Source organism: Perognathus longimembris, chromosome 17 (genome assembly GCF_023159225.1).
Source record: "Perognathus longimembris pacificus isolate PPM17 chromosome 17, ASM2315922v1, whole genome shotgun sequence".
NCBI lineage: Eukaryota > Metazoa > Chordata > Mammalia > Rodentia > Heteromyidae > Perognathus > Perognathus longimembris.
The window spans coordinates 25923923-25940681 of record NC_063177.1 but is presented as its reverse complement, the minus strand read 5'-3'; the positions used below and the strand labels follow the sequence as shown (position 1 = coordinate 25940681).

The 16759-nt window shown below is 42.5% G+C and overlaps 1 non-coding gene across 1 annotated transcript; it reads left to right on the top strand.

Annotated features, from left to right (window-relative positions):
• The first annotated feature begins 12589 nt into the window (after positions 1-12589).
• LOC125366577 lies at positions 12590-12693 on the top strand. Its single transcript, XR_007213874.1, has one exon. It is a non-coding gene; the product is annotated as a U6 spliceosomal RNA (small nuclear RNA).
• Positions 12694-16759: the final 4066 nt, after the last annotated feature.

Here is a 16759-nt window from a genome sequence, read left to right as displayed (position 1 = left end):
GTCCTAGGACATGAACCTGGGCCTGGCTGCTATCCCTTAGCTTCTTTTTGCTCAAGGCTATTGGTCCACCACTTGATCCACAGGCTTTTTGATAGTTAATTGAAGGTAAGAGTCACAAGAACTCTCCTTTCCAGGCTGGCTTCAAACCTCAATCCTCGGGCTGGGGATATGGCCTAGTGGCAAGAGTGCTCACCTCCTATATATGAAGCCCTGGGTTTGATTCTCCAGCACCACATATACAGAAAACAGCCAGAAGTGGCGCTGCTCAAGTGACAGAGTGCTAGCCTTGAGCAAAAAGAAGCCAAGGACAGTGCTCAGGCCCTGAGTCCAAGCCCCAGGACTGGCAAAAAATAAATAAATAAATGTTTAAATCAAACCTCAATCCTCAGATCTGAGCTTCCTGATTAGCTAGGATTACAAGCATGAGCCACCAGCACCTAGCTTCTTTTTCATTTGATATTACTGGGCATTGGATTAGGGTCTTACACTCACAAGCAGGCATCCTGTCACTTGATTCCTGCTGTGCCTCTAGCCCCTTTTGTCTTGATTTTTTTTAATTTAATTTTATTGTCAAGGTGATATACAGAGCGGTTACAGTTGTATACCTAAAGTAGCGAGTTCATTTCTTGTCATACTTGTTACTTCCTCCCTTGTTTTTCTCCCACCTTCCCTTCCCCCTGCCTCGATTATTTTTTATGTAGAGTCTCTCACTTTATTCCCTCCTTGGCCTGGACTTCCTTCTTCCTACTTGTACTTCCCTGGGTCACTGGAGATGACAGGCACTGACTACTTCATTCAGCCTCAATTAACTCTTCATATAACAACACAGAGAAAGTCAACTTGTTTTGTTATTAAAGGAATTCATCCAGACAAGTTGACCAGGAAGTTATATATTGTAGTGGAAAATTATTAACATTTTCCTTTGAGTGACTACCTCTTATATCTGCATGGAAATTTCCAAGCCAGTGCTTTGTTGACGGTGTGCTTTGGTGTAGACATTTGGAAAATCAATTATCTTTCTTTCCTTCTTTCTTTTTTTGGGGGTAGAACCCAGCTTCACTGAACCCAAGCAAGCACTCTAACTCTGAGCCACACTGCCTAGTTGATTTTGATTGTTGGTTTTTGTTTTTGTTTGCCAGTCCTGGGGCTTAAGCTCAGGGCCTGAGCACTGTCCCTGGCTTCCTTTTGCTCAAGGCTAGCACTCTGCCACTTGAGCCAAAGCACCACTTCCAGCTTTTTCTGTTTATGTGGTGCTGAGGAATGGAACCCAAGGCTTTATGCATACTAAGCAAGCACTCTACTGCTCAGCCCATATTCCCAGCCCCACCACCTAGTTGATTTTGCAAGGTGGACTGGTGTAGAACTAATCCCATAGATGAACTCTGAAGCAGGAAACTCTGCGGTCTAATCTTACCTTACCACTTACCACTGTGAATCCCAGAGCAAGTATGTTAATGTCTCTCACGGTGTTAGGGGGTTCAGAGGAGGGGGTTCCCCATCCCTCCAACAGTCTACCACTCAGAGACAGTCTCAAGCAAAAAGATGGATTTATTGGGGTAGCAAAAAGTGAACTGACAGGGGCTGGGGATATGGCCTAATGGCAAGAGTGCCTGCCTCGTATACATGAAGCCCTGGGTTCGATTCCCCAGCACCACATATACAGAAAACGGCCAGAAATGGTGCTGTGGCTCAAGTGGCAGAGTGCTAGCCTTGAGCAAAAAGAAGCCAGGGACAGTGCTCAGGCCCTGAGTCCAAGCCCCAAGACTGGCCAAAAAAAAAAAAAAAAAAAAAAAGTGAACTGACAGGCTAGGGACGCAGCACAGACTTGGGAGCTGAACTGTGACAATGAAAAGCCAGCTGACTGGCCAGGGACACAGTGCAGACTCGGGAGCTGCCACCATGACCCCGAGCAGTCCTCAAATTGGGATTTGTAAACGTAAAAACGTAGCACAGATGTCGGGGCAGGGGTAGAGGAAGTAACAAACAAGTTAAGCAAGCCATTTACAGAAGCAGAGTTTTGGAATCAGATTAAGCTAATCTACTGCCCCCAACATTTCCTACCATGTTTCCCTAATCAAGATGGAGTCAGCTGTACTCCCTACAACAATGGTATCTAACTCACAGAATCATCGGGAGGATTAAATGTGATAGGATGTGCATGGTTAGCACAATGCCTATCACAGTGTTTCACCAAGAAGTCCATTTTTTCTCAGAGTCAAAATATCACAAGTCTTGTGAAAGAATTGGATTAAATCAACCCTACTGTCACATCTTCATCTATAATTTAGGATGACCATTTATGTGAAATTGCAAAAGGAGTAATATTGTTATTATCATGATTTTACAACCGTGACTTATAGAGCCATTCCTGTATGCATGGATTATTTAAAGCAATTTACTTGTATGAACTTAGTGCTTTCTTCCTATGCATGCCATTTGATAAACTTCCTTTCTTCACCCTTTACAGTTTCTCCTGTCTTTATTTGGCAGTTGGGCTCCCTTCCCTTTCTACTCTGAGCTGGGTTTCTTTCTAAGTTTGTTTTGTCTTGTCTAGTCTACAAGTTAAGAAAGTTTGTGTTGTTGTTGTTTTGGTTTTTTTTTTGTTTTTTTTTGCCAGTCCTGGGCCTTGGACTAAGGGCCTGAGCACTGTCCTTGGCTTCTTTTTGCTCAAGGCTAGCACTCTCACAGTGCCACTTCTGGCAGTTTTCTATATATGTGGTGCTGATGAATCAAACCCAGGGCTTCATGTATACAAGGCAAGCACTCTTGCCACTAGGCCATATTCCCAGCCCCAGAAAGGTTTTTATATATATTTCAACTAACTACATTTTGCATAGTTACATAAGAACCTATATAATATTCTTGATTGTGTCTCTTGGTCCCCTAAACCTCCCTTATCATTTCAGAAAAACATGTATATATATATATATATATATATATATATATATACACACACACACACACACACATGTATGTCTGTGTATGTGTGTATATATATTGTGTGTACATATATACACATATATATGTATGTACACATGTGCCTAAAATATTCTGCATTTATTTTCTATAGGTCTCTTGCTATTTATGTAAATATTATTGAAATTCTCCACTATTTGAGTTTTAATAATCAGTTCAATAATTTAGTATTCTACACATTTACACATAGATAAAAGGTAGCCAATGCCAGGAGTCAAACAAAGGTTTGTCTTGGTGGAGTTTTTCCCATTGCTTGTTCAAATTGAAGTTCTAGGTGTTGTTTTTTGTTTTGGTTTGGTTTTGGGGGGTTTTTTTTGTGCCAGTGCTGGGGCTTGAACTCAGGGCCTTGTGCTTTCTCCAGCTTTTTCTATCACAACTGTAGTTCTATCACTTGAGCCATACCTCAGGGTCAGGTTTTTGCTACTTATTGGATATAAGAGTTTTGCCAAGGGCAGGGAATATGGCTTAGTGATAGAGTGCTTGCCTAGCATGCGTGAACCCCTCAGTACCACATGAACAGAAAAGGCCAGACATGGCACAGTGGCTCAAGTGGTAGTGTGCTATCCTTGAACAAAAGAAGCATAGAGACAGTGCCCAAGCCCTGAGTTCAAACCCCAGGACTGGCAAAAAATTAAAAAACATTTTTTTAAAAGAATCTTGCCGGGGCTGGGGATATAGCCTAGTGGCAAGAGTGCCTGCCTCGGATACACGAGGCCCTAGGTTCGATTCCCCAGCACCACATATACAGAAAACGGCCAGAAGCGGCGCTGTGGCTCAAGTGGCAGAGTGCTAGCCTTGAGCGGGAAGAAGCCAGGGACGGTGCTCGGGCCCTGAGTCCAAGGCCCAGGACTGGCCAAAAAAAAAAAAAAAAAAAAAAGAATCTTGCCAATTTGCTTCAGAGTGGCTTTGAATCATCATGCTCTGATCTCAGCTTCCTGAATAGCTAGAATTAGAGCAGGTGATACCACAGGTGGTGTGTGTGTGTGTGTGTGTGTGTGTGTGTGTGTGTGAATCCTGGGGCCTGAACTCAGGGCTTGGGCGCTATTTCTGAGCTTCTTTGTGCTCAAGGCTAGTGCTCTACCATTTGGACCACCTCACCACTTTCAGCTTTTTCTGAGTAGTTTATTGGAGACAAGAGTCTCACAAACTGTCCTGCCTGCCCAAGCTGGCTTTGAACCACGATCCTCAGATCTCAGCCTCCTGAGTAGCTAGGATTACAGGCATGAACCACCATGCCCCGCTGATAATGTTTTCTTGTTGTTTGTTTGTTTTTGTCAGTCATGTGGCTTGAACTCAGGGCCTGGTCACTGTCTCTGAGCTCTTTTTTATAATTGATATTATTTAATCATTTTGATCAGTTGCATGGAGATAGAGTATATGTCTTTTTCTTCACTCACAATCATTGGAAGATCACAAAACTCATTGAAGACAGAAAATGTATTTCTTGTTAGAATGCTGCCTGGAACTCCAAATAGGATCAATTCACATCCCAACAATAAAATCATGAATGACATGTCAACAATGTAAACTGATTTTCAAAAAAAGGAACTCAGATTCTGGAGAAAAAGCATTAATGGTTGACTCTACTTTTGACAGTGATGGATCATGAACACATTATGGGGCTGGAGATATATCTCAATGGTAGAGTGCTTGTCTTACATGTACACTGCCCAGGGTTTAGTCCCTTAGCACTGCAAAAATGAAACAAAGATGGGCTGGGGATATAGCCTAGTGGCAAGAGTGCCTGCCTCGGATACACGAGGCCCTAGGTTCGATTCCCCAGCACCACATATACAGAAAACGGCCAGAAGCGGCGCTGTGGCTCAAGTGGCGGAGTGCTAGCCTTGAGCGGGAAGAAGCCAGGGACAGTGCTCAGGCCCTGAGTCCAAGGCCCAGGACTGGCCAAAAAAAAAAAAAAATGAAACAAAGAAAATCTTATACATCCTGAGTGAGACTATGCATTTAAGAAAGAATCAGAACCTGGCGATTGGCAGACATGCTGCCAGGAGCGCAGAGTCCAGACAGCGGGACCCCACAGACTCTAGGGAGAGTGTGGACCAAGACATACTGTGACGGCAGCGATGAGAAGTTCGGGTCCACACCGGGATTGGACAGACGGCGGCTGGGGAACCCAGCGCAGCAGAAGTGGGGAGCCGGGGACACCACCACGACACTTCGCCACCCCCTGAAGGACCAACAGCTGCGCGGGACACACACACAATCCAGGATCAGTGAGTCCCCCATTACCCCCCTCACCCAACGGGAGACCAGCTACCAGAGACCCAAACCCTACAAAGAAGCTAGATCTCCCTCCCTCCCCCTCCCCACCCCGAGGGAACAAAGAACCCCCAAATCAGGCGGGAAGCTCCCATCAGGTGCTGGGAAGTCAGTTTAGCAGGGGAAGGGCGGAGCAGCCCCAAGGCGGCACAGGATCCTGAACTGGCAGAATCGGCCCTGCCCCCTTCCCAACAGGGGCTGGTGGGACAGCCGGCAGTGCAAGCCCCACCCGAGGCGCCTGGATCTCGAGGACTCTTACAACTAAAATCACAGGCGCTGGTGGGCAATACCAGCACAGCAGGGACACCAGGACCTGATCACGCCCCCCCCCCTCCCAGCGGAGGCCCGGTCTGAGAGCGCTAACCCGCATCCGGACAGTTGATCCCACTGGGCCCCACACATACCACCCCCCACAACGGACTCGCGGGAGGGTGCAAACACAACCCAACAACCCGGGGCTCGCTCTGGGAGGCGTACCCCACACAGGTGGGCGGGGCCACAGCAGCAGCACCTACTCTGGTAGACGTGCCTACACAGGAGGGAGGGCAGAGCTATAAACCAAATCTGAGAAGCCATCCACAGATCTCCAGATGCACAAATCACAAAGAAACATAACACAGTTCATCAAACAGCAAGCCAACTCGCCAACTCCAAAAAGCAGCACGACTGAAGAGGAGATGGAGAATAAAAAAGCAAATGAGGCCATGTTAACAGGAATGATGGAAAGTGTCAGAAATGAAATCAGAAAACAATTCCAGGAGTTTAGAGCGGAAATCTGGAAGGACACCCAGGAAGCCAAGAAAGAAATGGAAGCAAAAATGGATACAATGCAAGCCTCCTTTAAAGAAATGGAAGAAAATATGGATAAAATGCAAGCCTTCTTTAAAGAAGACCTTAACATCCTGAGAATTGAAATGCATGAAAAAATAGATTTAAAATACAACTCTTTAAAGGAAGAAATTTCCACAATCTGACAACGATAAATAGTTCTCTGACATCCATAAACTCCGCAATTGAATCCACAGCACAAAGAATTGACCATATGGAATCCAGAATCTCTCGCCTGGATGATGAAGCAGCCGACAACAACCAGAAAATGACCACACTCCAAGAAACGGTGAAGCTTCAGGGCAGACTAATCCAGGAACTAATGGACAAAGACAAGAGATATAATCTGCGCATAATTGGAATAGAAGAAGGAGCCGAATACCAGAGCAGAGGGCTTAATCATGTTCTCAATAAAGTTATTGCGGGCTGGGGATATAGCCTAGTGGCAAGAGTGCCTGCCTCATATACACGAGGCCCTAGGTTCGATTCCCCAGCACCACATATACAGAAAACGGCCAGAAGCGGCGCTGTGGCTCAAGTGGCAGAGTGCTAGCCTTGAGCGGGAAGAAGCCAGGGACAGTGCTCAGGCTCTGAGTCCAAGGCCCATGACTGGCCAAAAAAATAAATAAATAAATAAAAAATAAAATAAAGTTATTGCAGAAAACTTCCCCAATCTAACAAGGGACCCCATCCAGGTAACCGAAGCCTATAGGACACCTGGCAGGCCAAACCCCAGAAAAGCCACCCCAAGGCACATAATATTCAAGACTTCAGATCTCAAGATTAAAGAGCAAATTCTGAATTCAGCCAAAGCGAAGAAAGAAATTTTCTACAATGGGAAGAGGATTCGAATAACAGCTGACCTATCCACACAAACTTACCAAGCACGGAGTGGAAGAACACCATCCAAGTACTTCAGGCTAACAATATGCAACCTCGGATCAAATATCCAGTGAAATTGGAGTTCACATTCGAAGGGAGAACCAGATCTTTCCACATCAAAGAGGAGCTAAAGGAGTATGTGAATAAAAAACCAGCCCTACAGCGAATTCTAAGAGGGGAGCCCCACCCAACAGAGATCGTACAAGATACACAGACAGAAACATAAAGAAACTACAATAGCCAAAGCCCAACAGAAAGAACAGCTCACTAAAGACAAGAAAAAAAAAAAGAGGAAAAAACAGCCCAACAAGAAAATGGAAGGAGAAAAAACACCCTTATCCTTGATCTCTTTAAATATAAATGGTTTAAACTCTCCGATAAAGAGGAGCAGACTGGCAGGATGGATCTGCAAATAAAAAGTTGACATCTGCTGCCTACAAGAGACCCACCTTACAGCAAGAGGCAAAAACAGGCTCTGAATGAAAGGATGGAGCAAGATCTACCAAGCAAACGCACCTACCAAAACGGCAGGTGTAACCATTCTGATCTCAGACAAGCTGGACTTTTCATTAAAATCAACTCAAAAAGACAAAGAAGACACTACATATTAATACAAGGAAAAATCCAGAATCAAGACATCACGGTGATAAATGTATACTCACCAAACAAAAGAGGCCCTACATATGTCAAGCAAATTCTCACGGAATTACAGAACAAGATAGACGCAAACACAATTATAGTGGGTGACTTTAATACCCCACTCTCTCCAAGAGACAGATCCAACACCTAGAGGATCAGCAAGGGAGCTGAGGACCTAAGTAACACCATATCCCAAATGGATCTGACAGACCTATACAGAATCTTCCACCCTACAGAGACCCAATACACCTTCTTCTCAGCACCCCATGGATCATACTCCAAAATAGACCACGTCATAGCCCACACAAAGAACCTCAGCAAATACAAAAGTATTGATGTCATCCCATGTATTATATCTGATCACAGTGGATTAAAGGTAACCCTCAACAACAAAGGATACCACAGAGGCTATACACACTCTTGGAGGCTAAACCCCACACTGCTATCCAACACTTGGGCCACAGACCAAATTAAAGATGAAATCAACGAATTCATAAGCCACAATGACAACGAAAACACATCACAAAGAAACCTATGGGACACAGCTAAGGCAGTACTGAGGGGCAAGATCGTTGCCCTCAGCACTCACATTAAAAGAATGGAAGCAGAGCAGGTGAATAACCTCACGATGAAACTAAAACAACTGGAGAAACAAGAAATGACAGAATCTAAAACGACTAGGAGAGAGATCACAAAGATTAAACAAGAGATAAATCTGATTGAAAATAGAAAGACCATTCAACAAATAAATAAGACTAAAAGCTGGTTCTTTGAGAAAACAAATAAAATTGACAGACCCCTTGCAAGACTCACAAAAAAAAGAAGAGAAGAGATTTATATATGTAAAATCAAGGACTCCACCAGAAAAATTACAACAAGTACACACGATATTCAAACAATCATAAGGAACTATTTCCAGAACCTCTATTCAGTAAAAAACAATAATTTTACAGAAATGGATCAATTCTTAGAGAAGTATAAACTGCCCAAACTGAACCAGAAGAAATAAATCAACTAAATAAACCAATAACTTACAGTGAGATATAGGAGGTAATCAAGAACCTCCCAACAAAGAAAAGCCCAGGCCCAGATGGATTCACCAAGGAATTCTACAAAACCTTTAGTGAGGAGCTAATACCAATACTCCTCAAACTCTTCCGCGAAATAGAAACAGAGGGAGAAATCCCAAACTCATTCTATGAAGCTAATATCATACTCATTCCCAAACCAGGCAAAGACCCAACAAAAAAAGAGAACTACAGACCAATATCACTAATGAGCACAGACGCAAAGCTCCTTAATAAAATATTAGCTAACAGGATCCAGAAACTGATCAAGAAAATCATACATCACGACCAAGTAGGCTTCATCCCACAGTCACAAGGATGGTTCAACATCCGTAAATCAATCAACGTAATTCACCACATAAACAGATCTAAAATTAAGAATTACATTGTTATCTCAGTCGATGCCCAAAAGGCCTTTGACAAAATACAACATCCATACCTATTAAAAGCCTTGGAGAGAACAGGAATAGATGGAACATTCCTCAAAACAATAAAAGCCATATACAACAGACCAACTGCTAATATCATATTAAATGGAGAGCAACTTAAATCATTCCCCCTAAACTCAGGAACAAGACAAGGATGCCCACTCTCCCCACTTCTGTTCAACATAGTGCTGGAATCCCTAGCCATAGCAATAAGGCAAGAGGAGGACATCAAAGGGATCCACATCGGCAAGGAAGAAATCAAGTTATCCCTATTCGCAGACGACATGATCTTATATCTGAAGGACCCAAAAAACTCAGTCCCCAAACTCCTACACCTAATAAACCAATTTGGCAAAGTAGCAGGATACAAAATAAATCCACAAAAGTCAGCAACTTTTCTGTACACCAGCAATATACAAACAGAAAAGGAAATTATGGAAACAATTCCATTTAGAGTAGCCAAAAAAAGAATAAAGTACCTAGGGATCAACTTAACCAAGGAAGTGATGGACATATTTAATGAAAACTATAAAAATCTAATAAGGGAAATCAAAGAAGACACAAGGAGATGGAAGGACCTCCCATGCTCATGGGTAGGCAGAATCAATATAGTGAAAATGGCCATATTGCCCAAATTGTTATACGAATTCAATGCAATCCCTATCAAAATCCCAGCCACATTCTTCACTGAAATAGAGAAACCAATCCATAAATTCATATGGAACAGCAAAAAACCTAGAATAGCCAAAGCAATTCTAGGCAAAAAAAGCAGTGCAGGAGGTATCACAATACCAGACTTCAAGCTCTACTACAGGGCCATCATAACAAAAACAGCATGGTATTGGTATAAAAACAGATCAGAAGACCAATGGTTTAGAATTGAAGATCCAGAAATAAAACCGCACTCTTACAGTCAGCTGATATTTGACAAAGGAGCTAAAGACATACAATGGAATAAACATAGCCTCTTCAACTACTGGTGCTGGGAGAACTGGGCAGCCATATGCAGAAAACTCAAAGTAGACCCAAGCCTATCACCATGCACCAAGATTTAGGACCTCAGTATCAGACCTGCATCCTTGAAACTACTGAAGGACAGAGTAGGAAAGACGCTAGAACTTATAGGCAGAGGAAGGAACTTCCTGAATATAGTCCCAGGGGCACAACAAATAGGGGAGAGACTCGACAAATGGGACTACTACAAATTAAAAAGTTTCTGCACAGCTAAGGACATAGCCACCAAAAATAGAAAGACAGCCAACGATATGGGAAAGGATATTTACCAGCACAGCAACAGACAAAGGCCTGATCAATCTGTCATCTACAGAGAACTCAAAAAACTAAGCCCCTCCAAGCCCAATAAACCAATTAGGAAATGGGCAAAGGAGCTAAAGAGAGACTTCACAAGAGAAGATATAAAAATGGCAAAGAAACACATGAGGAAATGTTCAACATCCCTGCTAGTAAAGGAAATGCAAATAAAAACAACCCTGAGATACCACCTCACCCCAGTTAGAATGGCCTATACTCTGAACTCAGGAAACAACAAATGCTGGAGGGGGTGCGGGGAAAGAGGAACCATTCTCCATTGTTGGTGGGAGTGCAAATTAGTACAACCACTTTGGAGAACAGTATGGAGGTTTCTCAAAAAGCTCAATGTAGACCTACCCTATGACCCACCCATACCACTCCTGGGCATCTATCCTAAACAGCAAACCCCAAGATATCAAAAAGACATTTGTACTTCCTTGTTTATCATGGCACAATTCACAATAGCCAAAATATGGAAACAACCCAGATGCCCCTCCACAGACGAATGGATCCAAAAAATATGGTACTTATACACAATGGAATACTACATAGCGATTAGGAATGGTGAAATACTGTTATTCGCAGGGAAATGGTCAGAACTCGAACAAATAATGTTGAGTGAGACAAGCCTAGAACACAGAAAACAAAGGGGCATAATCTCCCTGGTATATGACTGTTAACAAAGGGAGACAGAGAGACAGTAGAGACCAAGTCTGTGAATACTGTATATGTTCTTGATACATTGTATATTGTATATATGTCTACCTGACCTAGAGAAGGGATAGAAAAACAGGACGTAAGATATCACAAGAAATGTACACACTGCCCTACTATGTAACTGTACCCTTTTTGCACAACACCTTGTAAAAAAATTTGTGTTCAATTAATAAACAAAAAAAAAAAAGAAAAAGGAGGAGGGAGAGAGGGGGGAAGGGGAGGGGGAAGGGGAGGAGGCTAGGAAGAAGAAGAAGAGGAGGAGAAAGGAAGGAAGAGGGAGGAGGAGGAGGAAAGAAAAAGAGCCAGAAAGATCTACTGCAATTTGATTGGGCCAACAATGGAGAAGTAGAGAAAACCTAACATTATTCAAGACAGCATTTTTTTGTGGTTTTGTGGATTTTATTTTGTTGTTTTTTTTCTTTTTGTCAGTTGTGGGGCTTGAACTCAGGGCCTGGGTTCTGTCCCTTGGCTCTTTCACTCAAGGCTAGCCCTGTAGGACTTTGAGCCACAGCATTTTTTATGTTTGATAACATTATAAGCATTTGTTAGTTGCACAACAGGGCGGGGGGTACTCTATGAAACACTCCATTCATCTCTTGGAATGCCTGTTAAGGAAACAGTACATCTTAAGGATAACTAAAGTGTTTCACATCTGAAAAAGCACAAATCACACTGTGATATGTAATGACATACTCTGACCTTGAATTTGATGGAAGCAGGACTAACCTGAAACTGTTTTCATGTAGAGTTGTAAGAGACCTGACAAAAATATATTTAGGAATAAACTTGCTGGGATATTAAATTCCAGAATGGCAGAGTGTGGACCTAATTGAACTTGGTCTCACAAAAACAATAAAAAACCCCAGCAAAAACACTCAAATCTGTTTTAAAAGTTTGGAAATTAACCAAAGCCAAAGAACAAACTGGAACTTGTCTAAGAGGAATTTCTGAACTTAGGTAAGATGGACATCTGTAATAGCTTTACTTGGGAATAAGTTACTATGCTCAGAAATCTTCTCTCCCCAATTAAGCAGAAGGAAAAAGCTGTAAAAAAAAAACAAAAAATCAATATCACAGCCAGTGGAGAGAACATACCTCTTGTGGCACTCTATTAAAAGAAACACAGTCAATACATTGTTTAAATATATTTCTCTAGGACAAAATTATGAAAGCAAGCATCCAAAATGAAAGGTAAGGACAAGGCACAGAGAAGTGAGAAGCCAGGGAAGAGGGAAATCAAAGGATACTTTGTTAAGCATAGTAAATACTTTGGCTGGAAGTATAGCCTAGTAGTAGAGAGCTTGCCCTGGGTTCAATTCCCCAGCACCACATATACGGAAAAAGCTGGAAGTGGCACTGTGGCTCAAGTGGTAGAGTGCTAGCCTTGAGCAAAAAGAAGCCAGGGAAAGTGCTCAGGCCCTGAGTTCAAGCCCCAGTACTGGCAAAAAAAAAAAGGTAAATATCACTTGCTTCAGCAACACATATGTACTAAAATTGGAACAACACAGAGGAGATTAGCATCCCTGAACAAAGGTGACACAGAAATTTGTGCATTGTTTTATCTTAAGAATAAATAAAAAGCCAGGCACATACTTGTCATCCTAGCTACTCAGGAGTAGGCTGAGGTCTGAAGACAACATGGTTTGAAGCCATGGTGCTGTGGCACTGTGGCGCTGTGGCTCAAATGGTAGAGTACATCCTTGAGCAAAGAGAGGAAGCTAGGCACAGCACTCAATCCCCAGGTCTGGCAGAAAAAGAAAAAGAAAAAAAGAAGGAGAGGCTTGGAATATGGTCTAGTGGCAAGAGTGCTTGCCTCATATCCATGAAGTCCCAGGTTTGATTCCTCAGCACAACATATATAGAAAATGGCCAGAAGTGGCGCTGTGGCTCAAGTGGCAAAGTGTTAGCCTTGAGCAAAAAGAAGCCAAGGACAGTGCTCAGGCCCTGTGTTCAAGGCCCAGGACTGGCAAAAATAAAATAGGAAGGAAGGAAAGAAAGAAAGAGAGAGAGAGAAAGGGAGAAAACAGAATTCTGGTTTTCCAATATCTTGTCCGTTGAGTTTCAATATTAAATGTTAGCATTCCACATGAAGACTTTTTTTTTAATGTCTCTGCTTCCCTCAAATCCTTCCTAAGATTCAGGGGGAAGAATCCAGTACTGCCTTAGTCTCCTCAATGCTGGGATGACAGATGGTAGAGCACCATGCCAGGCCAGGTGCTGTTTTCATGAAGGAAAGTATAATAGGGAAGTCTGTTCATCAGGATTCTCTTGGTCTTTCGCCAGGAACCCTACCAAGTGTATGTTTGTATGTCCATGTGTAAAAAGAAGTGGCAATGGGAAAGCAACTCTTGTCATTCATCTTTTGCAAATGGAACTGGTTTGATTCAATCAATGGATCTTGTTGTGGCATGGCTATAACTGCCTGTACCTGGCCTTTCCATTGGCTGTAGTCATTATTGGTATTTGTGTTTTCTTAGGTATATCTTGGAATCTGATCTCTCCAGATACCAGCACGTGGGAACAAAGTGGTAGTTGTGATTCTTGAGTATACTACAGACAGCAGTAACAGATAAAGAAGAAAGAAAAAAATGTAGACCTAGACAAAGCAGAAAAGAAAAGAGATTTGATGAGTGACAAGGAGAGTGAATGGGGAACTTTGGTTATCTGAAAAGGAGTACCCCTCTTCATTCTAGAGGAAGACACTGGCTCAAAATTGTGCTGTGCTAAAGCTAAATTGACTTCTGACTTCCTACATCTTCCTCTTACTCTATTTCCTTCCTTCTTTCTTTCTTTCTTTCTTTCTTTCTTTCTTTCTTTCTTTCTTTCTTTCTTTCTTTCTTTCTTTCTTTTTTTGTCAGTCATAGGGCTTAAACTCTGGGTCTTGACACTGTCCCTGAGCTCTTCAGCTCAAGGCTGGCACTTTACCACTTGAGCCACAGCACCACTTACGATTTTCTGGTGGTTAATTGGAGGTAATAGTCTCACGGGCTTTCCTTCCTGGGCTGGCTTTGAACCGTGATTCTCAGCTCTCAGCCTCCTGAGTAGTTAGGATTACAGGCATGAGACACTGGCACCCAGCCTTCCCCTACTTCTTAGTTCCAATGGTTCTCTGAGCCCTCGACACATGCAGGAGTGCATAGTGTGTGTAGAAATGGCTAATGTCTATATTCCATAGACATATAGGACAAAGAAGGGCATACATTGTTCAAACCTTATCCCAAGACTCTTTAGCTTGTTTCCATACTTCTTAGGGAGCCCATTCTCTATCTACTTTTCTTGATAACTCTTGCAACTTTATGGCAGACTTCTACAATAATCAAAAGGAAAGCAGCCAAGTACAGGTAGCTCACAACAACTATAATCCTCACTACTCAGGAGGCTAGGATCTGAGGATCGTGGTTTGAAGACAGCTCAGGCAGAAAAGTCCTTGTGAGACTCTTATGTCCAATTAACCACTCAAAAACTGAAGTGGTGCTATGGCTCAAAGTTGTAGAGCGCTAGCACTGAGCTCAGGGACAGTGCCTAAAAACTGAGCAAAGGTCACTGAGCTCTTTATTTTTCACTCTGCATATTCATTTTTTTCACTCTGCCTATTCAGTTGTTAGATACAGAAATTATAGCCCATTCTTAGTGTCAGGATCATTTTTTACTCTCACAGGATCATACAATGATATACTTTCTCACTTTAATTTGTTCAAAGAGGTACGTCCCCTATTTTTCTTATACCCCTTCAGAATGTGATTCTAGATTTATTATTTTTTTTTGCCAGTCCTGGGCCTTGAACTCAGGGCCTGAGCACTGTCCCTGGCTTCTTTTTGCTCAAGGTGAGCACTCTGCCACTTGATCCACAGCACCACTTCTGGCCTTTTCTATATATGTGGTGCTGAGGAATCGAACCCAGGGCTTCATATATACAAGACAAGCACTCTTGCCACTAGGCCATAGTCCCAGCCCAGTTCTAGATTCTTATTTTCTAGATTTAAAATAACAAAGTCCATTAGGAACAAGAGGTAGCGTTTGTAGTGGATGTGGTTCAGAGAAAGTCCTTAAACCTTCCCCAAGACTGTTTTCATATTGTCTCCCAACACTAGAGGAGCAATACGAGGCACAGGAGTATTCACTTGGTTCTCACCAATGCGCTAGGTCTCGAGTTAGCATCTCATCTAAAAGACAGCTATATCCATGGGATTATGGAGTTCTTAATGAATTCTCACACCCAGATCTACCTTCTTCTATGATATGCAGAGTAGAATATTGAAAACTTTGTTCTGAGTATCACTCTGTATTCAGTTTCATTAAGTAATTTCCCCAAACATCAGTTTCCACTTTTCTCTTCTTTTCTTTTTTGGTACTGGGGATCAAACCCAGGACGTTGCACTTGCTAGGCTAGGGCTTCACCACTGAGCTACATCCCAACCCCAGTTTCCACTTTTCTAATGGGGGCCAATGACTGTTTCATGTGTTCTCCAAGTGTAGCGTGAAAGTGAGATGTGACCTAATTGCAATAATTTTCAGAGGGAAGAACAAACTTTCCTCTTACTCATCCCAGCATTCTCCCTTTCCCTGATGCTGGGGTTGTCTAGGTCATTCTGTGGAGAGTGGAGCTTGTACAACTTAAAAATTCAGTGGTACTAGGCACCAGTGGCTCATGCCTGTAAAGGATTACAGCTCCATACAGGAGCTGAGCCCTGAGGATCACGGTTCCAAGCCAGCCTGGACAGGAAAATCCATGAGACTCTTATCTCCAATTAATCACAGAAAGTAGCACTGCAGCTCAAGTGGTAGAATGCTAGCCTTGAGCAAAAAGAGCTCAGGGACAGTGCCCAGGCTGGGAGTTCAAGCCCCAGGATCAGCAAAAATAAAAAATAAAAATTCGATAGTATCTTTTACATAGTAGAAATGTATATTTGTTCTTTATTGCAGTGTAGCAAATTCTTCTAAAGCTTAATGTTTTCAAATAAGAATAAAAATCCTCTCAAGTTTCTGTGGTCAAGTATTCAGGAGTAATTTCTCTAGTTAACTCTAGTTTAAAGTCTTTTCATGTGGTTACCATCAATGTATTCATTAAGACTCCAATCATCTCATCTAAGGATTTCAATAGGGTTGGAGGATCTAATTCTTCTTCTTTTTTTTTTTTTTTGCCAGTCTTAGGGCTTGAACTCTGGGCCTGGGCGCTGTCCCTGAGAGTGTTTGTGCTTAAGGCTAGTGCTCTACAATTTGAGCCACAGATCCAATATCAGGATTTTTTTTTTTTTTTTTTTTTTTTTTTTTGTAGTTCAGTGGAGATAATGGTCTCATGGAATCGTGATCCTGAGTCAGATCTCAGCCCCGTGGGTGGCTAGGATTACAGGCATGAGCCACCAGTGCTCAGCTCCGGAGAATCTCCTTCTAAAGTATCTCAATCACTTAGCTGGTGAGACAGTGCTGATTCTTATTTAATTATTTTGTCAGTCATGGGGCTTTATTTTGGAACTTGGGTGCTGTCCCTGATCTCTTTTGCTCAAGACTAGCAGTGTACTACTTTGAGCCACAGCACCACTTCTTGTTTCCTGGTAGTTAATTAGGGATGGGAATCTCATGGACTTTTCTGCCTGGGCTAGCTTCGAACTATGATCCTCAGATCTCAGCCTTCTT